Source organism: Nyctereutes procyonoides, unplaced genomic scaffold, assembly GCF_905146905.1.
Source record: "Nyctereutes procyonoides isolate TBG_1078 unplaced genomic scaffold, NYPRO_anot_genome, whole genome shotgun sequence".
Classification (NCBI taxonomy): Eukaryota; Metazoa; Chordata; class Mammalia; order Carnivora; family Canidae; genus Nyctereutes; species Nyctereutes procyonoides.
Genome location: NW_026575049.1, coordinates 45,884,323 through 45,903,133, shown reverse-complemented (window position 1 = coordinate 45,903,133; position 18,811 = coordinate 45,884,323).

Sequence of the window (18,811 nt, the reverse complement as noted above, 5' to 3'; positions counted from 1 at the left end):
GACGTCGTTCCCGAGCGGCAGCACCTGCGACCACGCTACTTCGCGAGCGCGTGGTCCCCGAGGAGGCCGGCGCTGGGTATTTTACGCAAAACATTTCTTTACTGAGCACCGAAGAGGATCCTTTTTTCGTGTAAAAATTACAATTCTGTGGTAACTTGGTAGCTGGCGTTAGTTCAAAACCTGTGTGTTTGCAGAGCACTTCCACCCATTTGACATAGATTATGTTAAATCTTTGCAATGACTCTATCAGGTAGCTGTATTCTTATTCCCGTTTTGCAGATGTAGGAACCGAGGGGCCTCATACTTCTGTAACTAGCCCAGGGCTCTCCACAACCCCGCAGCCTCCAGCCTGCTGGGGTGGTCGGCTGCCCCTGCAGCAGCGCAACGTGGAGCCCTAATTCATTTACCAAACTGAGCCATAGGTATGTGCTACCTTTCCCACTGAACTGTGAGATTAAATTTGGTAAAAGTGAAGCACAACACCATACAGAAAAGTGCAGAAATCACATTTCTATGAATTATTACAATGGGGACACGCTTGTATGGCAATAACCGAGTTTAAGAAACAGAGCATGGTGATCCCTGGGTGGCGCAGCGGTTTGGCGCCTGCCTTTGGCCCAGGGCGCGGTCCTGGAGACCCTGGATCGAGTCCCACGTCGGGCTCCCGGTGCATGGAGCCTGCTTCTCCCTCTGCCTGTCTCTCTCTCTCTCTCTCTCTGTAACTATCATATTTAAATAAATAAATAAATAAATAAATAAATAAATAAATAAATAAATAAATAAATAAATAAATAAATAAAAACAGAGCATGATCAGGATCCCAGGAGCTACACGTTCCTCTCAGTCACTGCCTGGCTTTTTTTTTTTCTTTCTTTCTTTTTCTTTTTTTTAAAATATTTTATTCATTCATTTCATGAGAGACGCAGAGAGAGATGCCTGGCTTTTCCTGCGAGGTGACCGCTTTCCTGAATTGCAACACCAAAGGTTAGTTTTGCCTACTGAGGAACTTTTTGCAGTGGAATCATCAGTATGCGTTCATAAAATGAGCCACTGTGAACCGTTAAAAATAATGAAGCTTTATATAATCTCATGTGAAGCACATCAGGACATAGGAATCAAAGCAAAGAAAGCCACAGTATCCAGAATGTTATACGGTCCTGTCTGCAAAGAGGCACCTTCAGGGCTTTTTTAATATGGGAAAGAGCCCGTTTGCAAATGTGGGTGAATGAAGGGAGAATTCTTTTTTTTTTTTTCAACATAAACTTCTTTTGGTATTACATTGTTTTTAACTTGCTCGTGCATATTTTTACTCGCATTTATTTTATTGCAAGAGAATACACACAACATAAAATTCACCATCTTAACCATTTTTAAGTGTACAGTTGAGTGGTAGTAAGTACATTCATAATGTTGTGCAACCATTACCACCATCCATCCCCAGAACTGTTTTCACCTTGTAAAACTGCAACTTGGTACTCATTAAATAGTAACTCCTCATTCCTTCTCCCCTCAGGCCCTGGGCATCCACTATCCTTTTTGTTTCCATGCATTTGGATAGCTCATATAAGTGGAATCATATAATAGTCACCCTTTTGTGACTAGCTTATTCTATTTAGCATGTCCTCAGGGTTCATCCATGTTGTAGCACATGACAGGATTTCCTTTCTTTTTTTCTTTTCTTTCTCTTTTTCTTTTTTACTTATTAATTTGACACACAGAGAGAGCATAAGCAGGGAGAGTGGCAGACAGAGGGAGAAGGAGAAGCAGGCTCCCCAGTGAGCAGGGAGCCTGATGCAGGGCTTGGTCCCAGGACCCTGAGATCATAACCTGAGCTGAAGTTAGACGCTTAACTGACTGAGCCACCCAGGCACCCCTTGCCCTGTTCTATTTTAAGGATTTTATGGTTTTAATTCTTATATTTAGGTCAAAGACTCATTTTGAGTTTCTTTGTGTATACTATTGGGTAAGGATCCAACTTCATTCTTTTGTACGTGAATATCCAGTTTCTCCAGCACCATTTGTTGAAAAGACTGTCCTTTCCCCATTGAATGGTTTTGGCAACCTTGTAAAAAATCATTTAATCATATATGTGAGGGCTTATTTCTGGGCTCTCTATTCCAGTCCGTTGGTCTGTATGTCTGTCTTTAAGATATATTACTTCTTAAATGAAATAAAAAACTGAAGTAAGAAAGTATCTATGTGACATTCAAACATTTATGGAAAAAGTGCTAGGGTTCTGCTTGTGAAGGAACTCCATGAACCCTAGGCAGCAGAGAAAACAGTGCTGGGAGAGGAGTGGCTGAAAAGGACCCCCAAAGTACACGTTATTGAAGGCTATCCAGCGAACCCAACTGCAGATGCAGGAGGGCAGGTTCATCAATTATTCTCTGAGATAACCATGAGGAGGAGGAGCTCAGAAACCTTACTTAGGACGGAGAAAGAAAAAAGGAAAGAAAAACAGGGAGAGGCAGGAGAGAGTGATAGGGTGAAAGGATCCCTCAGACCTGCAAGGCCAGCCACTTCCTCCTTCTAGCTGCTCTCAGATGTCCCCCTTTTCTTTTCTTTTCTTTTTTTTTGATGTCCCCCTTTTCTTACCTAGATGTCTCCCTTGCCCTTAGATTTCTTTGACCTTCCGAATTTCAGTAACCATTCCTTTTACCCACATTACTAATCAAGACAAAAGCTACCAATGCAGGTCAGTTCTTAACACATGTAGAAGAGCCATAGGAAAGGGTTTTGGGGGACTTCCCTGAGAGATAGACCCCAAAAGAAAGAGAGGATAGCATACTATGCCTGATGCCGCCTCTTCATCCTTTCTACTACAGATACTCACTTGTGGCCACCAATGATGTATGAAAAATTTGTGAGCAAACAAAACTATTAAGGAAATACTGTCAACTAAATTAACTCTGAAAATTGGAGTTCTTGCTGTAGCCTGAGTGCTTCTCCTTTGATATCTGCTGGATTCCCCTTTAAGATCTTACCTTATTATTTCCTTGGGAGCATAGAGTGGAAGATTGGGATGAACTGAAGAGTCAGATGCCTGGGTATAATTTGCCATCTTCAAATCAGAACCCTATCATTCTATTTCATTCTTGTATATCTCACAGGTGAAAATGTAGGATCACCTTATTATATACTGCATTTCCTTATGCTTTGTGAGATATAAATGACATACAGTAAACTGCATGTATATAAAGAGTGCAATTTGGTGAGTTTTGACATATGAATACACCATGAAACCGTTTTCCCCAGTCAGGATAATGAAGATATATCCATTGCTTAGCAGTTCATCATGGCCTTCATCTTCCCTCTCCCTTCCATGCTTTTATCTTTAGACAAGCGCTAGCCAAAATTTTCTGTACTATAGACTAGTTGTCATTTTCTAGAATTCTCTATTGTGTATGATTACACAGTTACGCATAATACAGTATTTTTTTTAAGATTTTATTTATTGATGAGAGGCACAGAGAGAGAGAGAGAGGCAGAGACACAGGCAGAGGGAGAAGCAGGCTCCATGCGGGGAGCCTGACATGGGACTCCATCCCAGGTCTCCAGGATCAGGCCCTGGGCTGAAGGTGGTGCTAAACCGCTGAGCCACCCGGGCTGCCCCCTATTATTTATTTATTTATTTATTTATTTATTTATTTATTTATTTATTTATAGATTTTATTTATTTATTCATGAGAGACAGAGAGAGAGAGAGAGAGAGAGAGAGAGAGGCAGAGGGAGAAGCAGGTTCCATGCAGGGAGTCCGACATGGGACTCGATCCCGCGTCTCCAGGATCACACCCTGGGCTGCAGGTGGCGCTAAACCGCTGCGCCACTGGGGCTGCCCCCTATTATTTTTTTAAAGATTTATTTATTTGAGAGAGAGAGCGTGCATGTGCATGCATATGCATGGTGGGGGTAGGGGCAGATGGAGAGAATCTTCCAGCGGACTCCCTGCTAAGCAAGGAGATTGACTCAACTTCAGGCTCAATCCCACAAGCCATGAGGTCATGACCTGAGCTGAAACCAAGAGTAGGACACTTAACCTACCAAGATATCCAGGCACCTCAACCCCTAGTATTAACATCTTGCTTTAGTGTGGTACATTTGTTATAATTGATGAACCAATATTGATACATTATTATCAGCTAAGGTCTGTAGTTTGCACTAGGGTTCACCCTGTGTTGTACATTCTGTGGATTTTGATAAATGCTATAATATCATATAAGCACCATTACAGTATCATACATTATAGTTCTATGGCCCTGAAAAAAATCACCTATGCTCCACCTATTCATTCCTCCCTCCTGAATCTCTGGCAACCACTGATATTTTTACTATTTGTATGGTTTTGCCTTTTACAAAATGTCATATAATTGGAATCAGACAGCATGTAGCCTTTTCAGAAAGGCTTCTATCACTTAGTGTTAGGCGTTTAAGTTTCCTCTCTGTTTCTGTGGCTTGACAGCTCATTTCTTCTTATTGCTAAATAATATTCCATTGTTTCAATGTACCACAGTTTTTTTTGTTTGTTTGTTTGTTTTTTATCCATTCACCTATTGAAGGATATTCTAGTTGCTTTCAATTTTTTGGCAATTGTAAGTAAAGCTGGTATATACATTCATGTGCAGCTTTTTCTCTGTTTTCAGCTCTTTTGGGTAAATACCTAGGAGTGTAATTGGTGGATGGTAAGCCTATGCCTTTTTAAAGAAACCACCAAACTTCATTCTAAAGTGGCTGTAACATTTTATATTCCCACCAGTAACGAATGAGAATTCCTGTTGCAAAAAAAAAAAAAAGATTAAAAAAATTTTTTTTAAAAAGAGAATTCCCGTTGCTCCACATCCTCACCACATTTGTTGTCAGTATTTTGTACTTTAGCCATTTTAATAGATGCATAGTGGTATCTCATTACTGTTTTAATTTGCAATTCCCTAATGACATATGATGTTGAGCATCTTTTCATATGCTTATTTGCTACTTGTAGATCTTATTTGGTGAGGTGTCTGTTCAGATCTTTTGCCCATTAAAAAAATATATTTATTTAATTAACAGAGAGATAGTGAGAGAGCACAAGCAGGGAGAGCAGCAGAGGGAGAGGGAGAAGCAGGCTGCCCACTGAGCAGGGACAGGATGACCTGAGCTGAAGGCAGATGCTTAACCATTTAGGTGCCCCTTTTTTTGCCCATTTAAATTTTTTTTTGAGTTTTAAGAATTATTTGTATTTTGTTTATTTATTTTTAAAGATTTATTTAATTATTATTTTAGAGAGAGTGAGCAGGGGGAGAGGGCAGAGAAGAGAGAGAGGGAGAGAATCTTGAAGTTGACTTCCTTTTGAGTGCAGAGCCCAATGTGGGGCTCTGTCCCAGGACCCTGAGATCACAACCCGAGCCAAAATCCAAAGTTGGCTGCCTAACCAACTGAGCCACCTAGTCACCCCTATTTATTTAATTTTTAAGTAGGCTCCACACCCAGTGTGAGGCCTAATGGAGGGCTACCCCTCCAAGATCAAGACCTGAGCTGAGATCAATAGTTGGACGCTTAACCCACTGAGACACCCAGGTGCTCCAAGAATTCTTTGTGTATTTTAGATACAAGCCCTTTGTTACATATGTGTTTCACAAATATCTTCTTCCAGTCTGTGGCTTGTCTTTACATTCTGTTAATACACTTGATTTTTAAATATTGACCTTGTATCCTGCCACCTTACTAAACTCATTTTTTCTTAGAATTTTCTTTTTTTTTTCTTTTTTCTTAGAATTTTCTACATAGATAATCAAGTCAACTGAGAATAAAGACAATTTTACTTTTCCTTTCTTTTACTTCCTTTCCTTTTTTTTTTTTTTTAAGAGAGGGTGAGGGGCAAAATCTTAAGCAGGCTCCACACCCATCCTGGAGGCCCATTTGGGGCTCAGTGTCACCACCCTGTGATCATGACCTGAGCTGCAATCAAGAGTCTGATGCTTAACTGACTGAGCCACCCAAGCACCCCTATTTATTCCTTCCTTTCTCTTTCTTTCTTTCTTTCTTTCTTTCTTTCTTTCTTTCTTTCTTTCTTATAAATATATACACATTTCATTTCTTTTTACTGCCTTGTTGAATGAATAAGACCTTTAGAACAATGTTGAATGAAAGTGGTGAGAATGACATTTTTGCACAGATTCTGAGATTAGGGAGAAAGCATTCAGTCTTTTGCGATGATATATGTTACTGTAGATTTTTTTATAGATGCCCTTTATCAAATTGAGAAAGTTCCCTTTATTTTACATCAATGGGAGTTTTTTTTTTTTTTAAAGATTTTATTTATTTATTCATGATAGTCACACAGAGAGAGACAGAGAGGCAGAGACACAGGCAGAGGGAGAAGCAGGCTCCATGCAGGGAGCCTGATGTGGGATTCAACCCCGGGTCTCCAGGATCGCGCCCGGGGGCCAAAGGCAGGCGCCAAACCGCTGCGCCACCCAGGGATCCCCATCAATGGGAGTTTTATCCTAAATAGATGTTAGAGTTTGTCAAGTGCATTTTCTGTATCTAATGTGATGATCATATGATTTTTCTATTAATGTGATGAATTATAGTTATCTATTTTTGAACATTCAAGCAGCCTGTATTCCTGTAATAAATCTCACTTAGTTATAGTATATTGGCCTTTAAAAATATTGTTGGATTCAATTTTCTTAAATTCAGCTAGGAATTTTTGCATCTTTTATGAAAGATATTGGCCTATAGTTTTCTTTTATTATAATACCTTTGTCTGGCTTGGTATCAGGATGATGCTCATCTCGTGGAATGAGTTAGGAAGTATTTCCTCAGTTTTAACTTAAAAGCAGCCTGAATTCTGTTCCTCTGGTGATATTAGCAGATGGAAAGAAGGGAAGGGGTAAATGGGAGAGGAGGTGGTGGAGACTCTGGTAATGGGATTCACTGGGATTCAGCAGTGGCCTGAAGGATGTTAAGGGGACTTGCCTAGTCTCTTATTTCATCAGCAGTAAAATGAAGGTGATGCTGGTGTAGTCCCCACAGGGACAATGGAAGTGGGGAAAGTGGCCAGACTTGAGGATGTGTAGGAAAGTCAGAGAGAATTTGTTCATATGTGGTGAGAGAGAAAGAAAGGGGTCTAGGATGAACCCTGGATTTTGGCCTGAGCACATGGAAGGATGAATTTGTTGCCAAAATGGGGAAAGTAGCAGGAGTGTGCAATGGGGATCAAGAATTAGGTGGTTGTGCATCTTGAGTTTGAAGTTAGCCTATTGCCCATTGCCTTGGTTTCTACTAACTCTCAGCATTGTGTGAAATCTTTCTGGTAAAAAGCCTCCAGGGGACTCCATTTCCACCTCACACCTAGCCCACTCTCAGCCCCATCCAGGGTTTTGTTCCACTGAAGCTTCACTCATTTCTTTTCTCATGTCTTTTCCACCTCTAGGTATTTGTTCTCACCTATCAGGACACATTTTTGGCATTTCCATGCATCAGGTAGGTTTACTCTTTCTGGAGGAGATTTTAGACCATCTTGGGAGGCTGTGTTTTTTCTCTATAAAAGCAAGTGGCAGAAGTGAGGGAGTCTGTGTCTGGAGTTAGTGTTTATTTTTCTATTTACTGGTAGGTTGAAGTTGGACATTTTCGATCTTTTGGTTATGCTGGGAGTGTGAGTCTTGTGTTTTTTTATATGTTGCTTGTGTGGTTATGTTTTTTGTTTCTGTGGAGATATTTTAGAGAAGTAGGGTTTATGGGGCCACCATTACCTAATGTTATAGGTTTAATTGTATTCCTCTTCCTAAATTTATATGTTGATGTCCTCACCCTCAGTACCTCAGAATGTGGCTTTATTTGGCCTATCTTTTAGACAGGCAATCAAATTATAATGAAGTCCTCTGGGTGGGCCCCAAGCCAGTATGACTTGTCACCTTATAAGAAGAGGAAATTTGGACACAGATACATGTGGAGGAAAGATAATGTGAAGACATAGGGAGAAGACAACCATTCACAAGCCAAGAAGAGAAGCCTCAGTAAGAACCAACACTGCTGACACCTTGATCTTGGACTCCTAGTCTCCAAAACTATAAGACAACAGATTTCTATTATTTAAGCACCACGCTTCCCCCTTTTGTGGTGCCTTTTTTGTTTTGTTTTTTAAGGATTTTATTTATTTTTTTTGAGATAGAGGGAACGAGAGAGAGCACACATGAGCTGGGAGGGAATCGGGGCAGAGGGAGAGGGATAAGCAGACTCTCCTCTGAGCAGAGAGCCCAACTGACCCTGGGATCCAGGATCCGGATGGTGATCTGAGCCAAAGGAAGAAGCTTAACTGACTAAGCCACCCAGGTGTCCCCTGTGATGCTTTTTTAATGGCAGTTCCAGCAAACTAATGTGCCTGAATCACTCAGAATTCTACTATATAATTTTGTGTAACTTTTTGTCCCTCAAACAGCTCTTCAATCCCAGACTGCATACAGTGCATGAGTCCACGGGCTAAAGGGCAGGGCTATCTAAGAATTTGTGGGATCCAGTGCAAAATAAAAATGCAGGAAAAAACGTGCACTTAAAGGTGCTAAAATATAAAGATTTTTCCTTTAAAAATCTTTTTTAAAAAAAGATTTTATTTATTTATTCATGAGAGACACACAGAGAGAGGCAGAGGCACAGGGAGAGGGAGAAGCAGACTCCCTGTGGGGAGCTGATACGGATGGACCCCAGGACCCCAGGACCACCACCCAAGCCAAAGGCAGACGCTCAACCACTAAGCCACCCACGCATCCCTAAAAATCATTTAATATGTATAAAACACAATAGGGGAAATAGTGATACACAAGTGCTATTAACTTCTACCTTTATTTTCAGAGTTATAATCATATGTAATACAACAAGTAACAGTACTTTTCTAATGCGATATCTTGATTTAGCATAGGATTTTTCTGGCTTACCTATCTACTTCCAATTCACTTAAGCTGATTTATGTGTATATGAGTTTGTGTGTGTGTGTGTGTGTGTGTATATAATTTTTAAGTAATCTCCACATCCAATGTGGGGCTCGAACTCATAACCTCAATATTAAGAGTCACGTGTTCCACCAACTGAGCCAGCCAGGTGCCCCTCACTTCAGCTGAGTTAGCTGATTTTTATTGTCATGCACAACTTAAGAGATCTGGCTAATATGCTACCATCTTCAGGCTGCAATGTGTGCAGGATGTAAGAAAGCACTGTAGAGCTGAAGGAAGTGAGTGGAAAGCCTATTTCCTCAGGGTGACCACTGTCCCCTTCTCATCCCTGTCCACAGACACCAGACCCTGCCCCCTTCCCATTCTAGAACTGCCCACTATAGAACCTTGCTTCCTGGTATGACTTCACAGACCATCTAGTTCTGCAGTATCCTGGAGCTAAAGGCTGTTATGTCTGAAGGATTTCAGGAGATATACAGACTATGCCAAAGAAAAGAGGAGCAGAAACCCTCTTCTTTGTTCTCTTCCTGGACTATTGGCAAGGTACAGAGCTCTACCCTTTCAAAGGTCCTGTCACAAGTATAGTGGGGCAGATATACCAGTAAGAGACTTGCTGTGAACTTAAACCAGGCAGGAAATGGAGTTCTCCTCCCACAGGTTCTGAAACAGTGAACATAGAATTTCTCCCCGCCTCTACTTTCCTCACCTACTTGAATCCACCATAGGGACTTCTTGCTCAGAAGGGGATAGCTTTAACATTTTTCCGAACTGAAGCTTTCTCAAAAGACCTCTATGGGAGGGTAGCCCACTTGCACACTGAAATTTTTCAACATACACAAAAATAGATTAGTATAAACTTGTGTGCACTAATTTAGGCCAATCTTGTTTTATCTATCCCCTTATATACAACACACATGTTTTATTTTATTTTTTAAAAGATTTTATTTGATAGAAAGAGAGAGAGCGAGAAAGACAGAGAGCATGAGCAAGGAGGGAGCGGGAGAAGCAGGCTCCCCACTGAGCAGGGAGCCCCAAATCATGATCACAGGACCCTGGATCATGACTTGAGCCCAAGGCAGATTCTTAACTGACTGAGCCATCCAGGCATGCTGATCTCACTTTAAATAACAACTTTATTGAGATATAACTCACATAACATAAAATTCACCCTTTTAAAGTGTATAATTCAGTGGTTTTTAGTATATTCACAGAATTGTGAATCAGCCCCACTTAGTTTTAGAACATTTTCATCATTCCGTAAAGTACTATCACACTCACTAGCTATCACATCACTCCCCGCTCCCTCTTTCCCATAGCCCCTGGCCACTAATCTACCAACTGCTCTATAGATTTGTCTATTCTGGACGTTTCATATATGGAATCATACAACATGTGATCTTTTGTGACTGGCTTCTTTCATATAATATGTTTCATGGTTCAGCCACACTGCAGCCTGTGTCAGTACTTCATTTCTTTCTATAGCTAAACAATATTCCATTGTATGAATATGCCACAGCCAGTTAATCCAGTTGTCAACTGGTGGACATTTGGGTGGTTTCCACTTTTTAGCTATCTTAATAATGCTGTTATAAACATGTTATGAATATAGATTTTTCAAAGTGAACTTTAGATTTACATACTCTATTTTTAGGGTTTGGCTGCGTTTGGAACCACTTTTGCTATTTACTAAACTAGTTGGCTGACAGCATTCTGGCAAATTCTCTCAGTGTATGGCTATTGGGTCTGTGGAGAGAAGCAAAAAGGACAGTAGGCACATTATGCAAACTGTCAGGGGTGACATCGAGAAAAGGGGAAAATGTGACTACCCTTGTCAGGCACCTTAAAAACCAAAGCATTTGGGGCACCTGGGTGGCTTAGTGGCTGAACGTTTGCTTTTGGCTCAGGGTGTGATCCTGGGGTCCTGGGATTGAGTCCCACATCAGGCTCCCCACAGGGAGTCTGCTTCTCCCTCTGCCTGTGTCTCTGCTTCTCTCTCTGTATGTCTCATGAATAAATAAATAGCTTTTTAAAAAAGAAAAAAAACCAAAGCATTTTTGTGAACAAATGTTTTACTGCATGGGCTTACTTCCACTTCCATAGTATTGATTCTTAATGGATCACTAATATCTTAGCAAAAGAGAACTTTTTATTTTTTTATGATTTTATTTATTCATGAGAGACCCACAGAGAGAGGCAGAGACATAGGCAGAGGGAGAGGGAAAAGCAGGCTCCCTGCAGACAGCCTGATACAGGCCTCAATCCCAGGACCCCAGGATCACCACCCAATCTGAAGGCAGACACTCAACCACTGAGCCACCTAGATGTTCCAAGAACTTTTTATTTCTTTCATTTGCCAAAAAGCCATCAGACCTGGAAGCAATATCTATGCATCATTAATTACATGATCACTGGTTTTCCTTTAGAGTTGAAAGCTGCCATGTGCGCACATTACCAATGTCTATGCAGGGTTTCTGTCAGGAAACCAGGTGAGACTTAGCATTGTCACTGGTTATAAGAAGTTCTGATTCTTGCAGATACTTTATGAATGCCGTGGCACTCAGAGTAGTTGGTGCTATGCCCTGAAACTTCTTCATTAAGGGATAAGTTTTTCTTCCTTGGTGGTTTGTCTGCTCCTTTGGACCAGAGAAAAGGGCTAGCCTTGACTTAGAATCAAGAAAATTTGTGCAGCACCTAAGACATTGCAACATTCATAGAGAAAAGCCTGAAATATACTTCAAAATTCCATGAGTTGCTACATCTTTTAGCAGAGTTAACCCATATCCTTGATTTGGGCCCATGAGTGTCAGCAGAAGTCTTGAAATCACTCCATGACATCCTAGGGGAGATTGTTAACCCAGTGCTTTTCCATTTATACCTTCATTTTTTCATTCATCAATGACAACATCAGAAATTTCTTCTGCTTATCAAACAGGTCAGGTAGGGGGTGGCCTGAGGCCCTCTGAGCCCCCTCCAAACATAGACTCTAGTGTGGTTTAGTGCAGAGTATGCAGTAGTGTTGTTCCCTGTCCTCCAAAACAAGAAGGCATCACATTTCCAAGGTGGTCAAAGTCATTGCTTGTTGGCATCTTTTCCTATGGAGGGGAAAGTTTTTGTTGAGAAGACACTGAGATGTTGTGTCCATCTCTCTTTGCTCTCCCCCAGAACTGAACACTGAACATAACCATGCTTGGATCCAGGGTCACCTATTGCAGTTTATAGTAGATATGAACACTGGGATGTGATAAGGGGATAGCACTTTTCATCCACAGATGACATCAGCAAATTTCATCTCTTTCCTTCTTCACAGGCCTCTTGTGGTTGGCACCTTTCCCACCAGTCTCAGATGGGAAAGCCAAATCCCTCAGAACTCTACTGCCCAAGAGCACGAGGCACTCAAAAGGTGGACTAGAACCCAAGTCCAGTTCTCCTTCTCCTGGAGCAGGTGAAGTGTGTGATACTCCTCTCAAAATACCGTGCAAGAGAATATTGACTTAAAAAGAATACATGCAGGTCCAGTGAATGATTTAATCACAGATAAGGTTTATTTTCCCCACAGGCTCAAATACTGAATTTTCATCAATTTCAAAAACTTTGGATGAAGGTTTGGCTAAAATATTTGGTAAGTACCTCCCTCAGGTGAAGCCATCGGGCTATATATGAAGAGTCTCGTCCTTGTCCCTGGTTGTTGCTCAGATAACCTAGTGCTTGGATGGGAGGGAGAGTGCTTGTAAACCAGTTCTTTGAATGTCAGAGTCCAAGGAAATTAGGCAAAGCATAGAAAGATAAACACATGGAAAGGATTCTGCTCCTCAAAGTGTGGTCTATGTAGCAGCAGCAGGGCCACAAGTTACTACAAGTGCTGAGTCAGACCCCACCTTAGACCAGCTGCATCACATCTGCCTGACAAGATCCTTGGGGGATTCCTGCAGCAGTAGAGAGGACCTGAGGCTGAGATAAACCTTTTCCCCAGGTCCTCAGTCCTAGTTGAGCATGAAAATCCCCTGGGGAGATTGTTAAGAAGAGACAGATCCACTTCCCTCCTCCACCCCCATCCCAGTGATCAGATTCCTTGGTTTGGGATGATTCTGTCCTGGGATGTTTTTCCCAAAGAAATATCTCTTCTCTGGTGGTGTGTGTAGGTCAGGAATAGACACTGAGGGTTACTTCTGGTCTGAGAAACAGCTCTCAGGAGTGTAGGCAACTGATGCTTCCCTCCAGGTTAAGACCTATTGGGTGTTCTGATCACAGAGCTCTATGCCTGTCGATCCTGCTTGGATGGGGGACATTTCCCTTTACACAGGACATGGACATTTTTTTTTCCAGGAGCTGTCCCATGTCAGGATTTCTGGGTTTGCCCTCCTCCACTGTGCTATTAAAGAGGCTCCGGTAAATCTGCACTGAGTATCTGGCTGATTGAATGATGGATAGGTTGCCATGATTGAATGAGTGAAGGGATGCAGATAGCTCTTGTAGCCTCCTACTGTGCTCTCAGGAATTCTCACCTGGGATCAGAAGACTTTTCTCCTTCTTGCAGGAGCTCCATATCTCTGAAACCCACCCTACATGTGTGGAAGGGGAGTGAGTGAGTGTGAAGATGGGTGTCTAGTTCAGGGTTTGGGAAGATCCCATCAACTCAGGAAGGTCTACTGACCTGCCCAGCATCATGCCAGTGTTGGCTTTGGCATTGGTGGACCACCAATAAACTCTCCAGGTTCTCTCTGAGCAACAATTCAGGATTGTGTAGGTCAATACATCTATCAAGGAAGGGACTAGTGATGAGAACTCATCATTTTACTAGTAATTCTGATAGCTAATTTTTGGGGGTTGCTATCATAAGCACCTATTTTATCAAATGAGTAGGCCATCTGCCAATGTACCAACAGCCCTTGAGAAAGGACTCAGAATAAATAATACCATATCAATGGAATTTGTGATTGTTTTCTGTGGCTTAGCAAAGAAACCTAGAAGGGGAAAATAAAACTGTTGTCCTCAGAGACAGATAGAAACTGTCTTTAAAAAAGAAGGAGGGTTACCTGAGTGGCTTTGTTGGTTAAGCGTCCAACTCTTGCTTTTGACTCAGGTCATGATCTTGGGGTCATGGGATCAAACCTCTTGTCAGGCTCAGTGCTCAGCGGATGTCTGCTTGAGATTTTCTCTCTCCCTCTCCCTGGTCATGCTCTCTCTCTAATTAAATAGATAAAATCTTAAAAAAATAAATAAAAAGGAGAAATTAATATATTTCAAAAAATATAAATGTGAGAAATTACTAACAGTTTTATAAAGGAAGAGTTTTCTGAACTTATAAAATATGTTATTCTTCTCCCTCTTCCCCCTACCTCTACCTAATTTTTGTAGGTACAGGTTTCATATACAACACTTGTAAGTGAATTTTGCAACTCTGAGGATAGCCTTGCCTTTGGATTTGTTGTGTCCTGGCAGTCCTTACCCACACTGACGCATCAGGGCTGCTGAGATCACTATGAGCACCAGAGTGTAGGTGGAGGGAATCTACTGACACCCAACATCTACATACAGGAGTGACTTTTGAGGTCTCAGTAAATACCATGGTCAACTGGATCCAGAACACAGCCTCACCTGGCAGGACCCACTACTTCTTCTCAGTCTGCTCAGCCTAGTGCCTGCCTTCTGGCTTTCCTCTCCTGTCTGCTCCTGTCCTTTGCTATGTTGCTCTGTGTGGCTGCATCAATGTGTTTGGTTGTGTCTCTTTGTACTTCTGCCTCTCACACGTGTCTGGATGGCTCAGGGATGCAGACCAGGCAGCAGGTTTTTGTTTTTGTCTTCTGTAAAATATTTTTGTTTTTGTCTTCTCTAAAATATTTAACCATGTAGTGCCTACTACGTATGGCAACCATTATACAGAGTTTCTTTGTATAATTGGGTTCTAAATGTTTATTTTGGTCCTGTTATTTTGAAGTTGGACCACATTTTACCCCCAAACAATGCTATATGATTCAGAGTGATAAATAGTTCACAAAAACTTCTTAACCACCTAATGTCCCCTCTCCACATTTATTGAGATATGATTGACATATAATACTGTGTACGTTTAATGTGTAAACATGGTGACTTGATACATATATTGCAAAATGATGAACATCATAGTGTTACCTAATTCCTCCGTGTCCTGTAATTATTTCTTTTTAATGATGAGAATATTTAAGATCTACTTTTTTTTAGCAACTTTCAAGTATGTAATACAGTATAATTAACTATAATCACAATGTTGTGCATTAGATCACCAGAACTTACTCACCTTATAACTGGAACTTTGTAAGTTTTGATCAATATCTCCCCATTTCCTCTACCCCTTACCCCTGGCAATCACCACTCTACTTTCTGTTACTGAGTTCAGCTAATTTAGATTCTACACGTAAGTGAGATCATACAGTATTTTTGTTTCTCTATTTCATTTAGTATAATGCCCTCGAGGTCTATTTACATGGTTGCAAAACACAGGATTTCCTTCTTTTCATGGCCAAATAATATTATGTAATATATATATATATATATATATATATATATATATATATATATATATATATCACCTCTTCTTTCCATTCATTCATTGATGTACACTTAAATTGTTCCTATGTCTTGGCTATTGTGAATACTGCTGCAGTGAACATAGGCATGCAAATAATCTCCTTGAGATCCTGTTTGCGTTTCCTTTGGATGTATACCCACAGGTGGGACTGCTGGATGATATGGTAGTCCTATTTTTAATTTTTTGAGGAACTTCCATGAACCCTGTACCAATTTACATTCCCACCAACAGTACATAAGGGTTTCCTTTCCTCCAATCCTCATGAACACTTATTTCTTGTCTTTTTGATGATAGCCATTCTTACAGTAGTGATAGTGTGATTTTGATTTGCATTTCCCTGATGATTAGTGATGTTGACACCATTTCAAGTATCTGTTGGCCATTTTTATGTCTTTGGAATAATGTCTAATTCCTCTGCCCATTTAAGAGTCATATTGTTTCTTTTTTTGCTATTGAGTTGTACGAGTTCTTTATATATTTTGGTATTAACCCCTTATCAGATATATGATTTGCACATATTTTCTTGCATTCTCTAGGTTGCTTTTCATTTTGTTGATTCTTTTGCTGTACAAAAAAGCTTTGTAGCACTTTAATGTAGTTTCTCTTGTTTATTTTTGCTTTTGTTTCCTGTGCTTTGATATTATATACAAAAAACTGTTGCCAAGAACTATAGAAAACAGAGTGTTGCTGGAGGGGGACAGGTAACTGAGTGATGGGCATTAAGGAGGACACTTGAAGTAATGAGCACTGGGTGTTTTTTTTTTAATTTTATAAATTAATTTTTATTGGTGTTCAATTTACCAACATACAGAATAACACCCAGTGCTCATCCCGTCAAGTGTCCCCCTCAGTGCCCGTCACCCATTCACCCCCACCCCCGCCCTCCTCCCCCTCCACCACCCCTAGTTCATTTCCCAGAGTTAGAAGTCTTTATGTTCTGTCTCCCTTTCTGATATTTCTCACACATTTCTTCTCCCTTCCCTTATATTCCCTTTCACTATTATTCTTATTCCCCAAATGAATGAGAACATACACTGTTTGTCCTTCTCCGGTTACTGTGGCCTTGTTCAAAAAGGGTGTTGCCTGAGTTCTCCTCTGGGATTTTGATGGAATCTTGTCTCACATTTAGATCTTTCATCTATTTTGAGTTTATCTTTGTGTATGGTGCAAGAGAGTGGTCCAGTTTCATTCTTCTGCATGTGGATGTTCAATTTTCCCAGCACCATTTATTGAAGAGACTGTCTTTCTTCCAGTGGATCGTCTTTCCTCCTTTATCATATATTAGTTGACCATAAAGTTCAGGGTCCACTTCTGGGTTCTCTATTCTGTTCCATTGATCTATATGTCTGTTTTTGTGCCAGTACCACACTGTATTGATGACCACAGCTTTGTAGTACAACCTGAAATCTGGCATTGTGATGCCCCCAGATATGGTTTTCTTTTTTAAAATTCCCCTGGCTGTTCGGGGTCTTTTCTGATTCCACACAAATCTTAAAATAATTTGTTCTAAGTCTCTGAAGAAAGTCCATGGTATTTTGATAGGGATTGCATTATACGTGTAAATTGCCCTGGGTAACATTGACATTTTCACAATATTAATTCTGCCAATCCATGAGCATGGAATATTTTTCCATCTCTTTGTGTCTTCCTCAATTTCTTTCAGAAGTGTTCTATAGTTTTTAGGGTATATTTTGAGAACCATTTGAATGGTAAATGGTTCTCCAACCTTTTATTTTCAGGTTGTAGGTGTCCTTCTGTCTAAAATGAGTCTCTTGTAGACAGCAAATAGATGGGTCCTGCTTTTTTATCCAGTCTGAAACCCTGCGCCTTTTGATGGGGTCATTAAGCCCATTCACGTTCAGAGTTACTATTGACAGATATGAGTTTAGTGTCATCATGATATCTATTTAGTCCTTGTTTTTGTGGATTGTTCCACTGAACTTCTTCTTAAAGGGGCATTTTAAGAGTCCCCCTTAAAATTTGTTGCAGAGCTGGTTTGGAGGTCACATATTCTTTCAGTTCCTGCCTGTCTTGGAAGCTCTTTATCTCTCCTTCCATTTTGAATGAGAGCCTTGCTGGATAAAGTATTCTTGGTTGCATGTTCTTCTCATTTAGGACCCTGAATATATCCTGCCAGCCCTTTCTGGCCTGCCACGTCTCTGTGGAGAGGTCTGCTGTTACCCTAATATTCCTCCCCATGAAAGTCAGGGACTTCTTGTCTCTTGCTGCTTTAAGGATCTTCTCTTTATCTTTGGAATTTGCAAGCTTCACTATTAAATGTCGAGGTGTTGGACGGTTTTTATTGATTTTAGGGGGGGAATCTCTCTATTTCCTGGATCTGAATGCCTGTTTCCCTTCCCAGATTGGGAAAGTTTTCAGCTAGGATTTGTTCAAATACATATTCTGGCCCTCTGTCCCTTTCGGCGCCCTCGGGAACCCCAATTAAACGTAGGTTTTTCTTCCTTAGGCTGTCATTTATTTCCCTTAATCTGTCTTCATGGTCCCTTAATTGTTTGTCTCTTTTTTCCTCAGTTTCCCTCTTTGCCATTAACTTGTCTTCTATGTCACTCACTCGTTCTTCCACCTCGTTAACCCTCGTCGTTTGGACTTCTAGTTTGGATTGCATCTCATTCAATTGATTTTTAATTTCTGCCTGATTGGATCTAAATTCTGCAGTCATGAAGTCTCGTGAGTCTTTAATGCTTTTTTCTAGAGCCACCAGTAGCTGTATAATAGTGCTTCTGAATTGGCTTTCTGACATTGAACTGTAATCCAGATTTTGTAACTCTGTGGGAGAGAGGGCTGTTTCTGATTCTTTCTTTTGAGGTGAGGTTTTCCTTCTAGTCATTTTGCTCAGTGCAGAGTGGCCAAAAACAAGTTGTATTGGAACACGGGGGAGTATCCCTGGTCCGTCTAGCTGGTCTTCTGGCGGAGGGGCCTGCTGTGCTGATTTTCAGGTGTTAGCACTTGGGGGAGCTGCTCTGCCCCTGCCTGCTGCAGGGCTCAGCGGGGGTTGTTTACCCCGTGAGGCCCCAGGAGGAACAGCCGCAGTTGCTATGGCAACTCTGGAAGCCTGGATTCAGCCTCCGCAGGAACTACGGGGCTCGGGGCTCTCGGTTCTCCGTCTGCAGGGCCTGGAGGCTCCGGGGCGGGGCCGCTGATCTGCTCAGCTCCGGGCAGGAGCGTCCTCGCTGTCCTGGGCCCTCCCGGCCTCTGCCTGTCCCCGGGGGAGGCCGGATCCTGGGCTGTGTCCCGGCGCCCTGTGCTCCGGGGCCTGCGCTGTTGGATTCGCGCTCCCGCCCCGCAGCTCCCTCCCTGG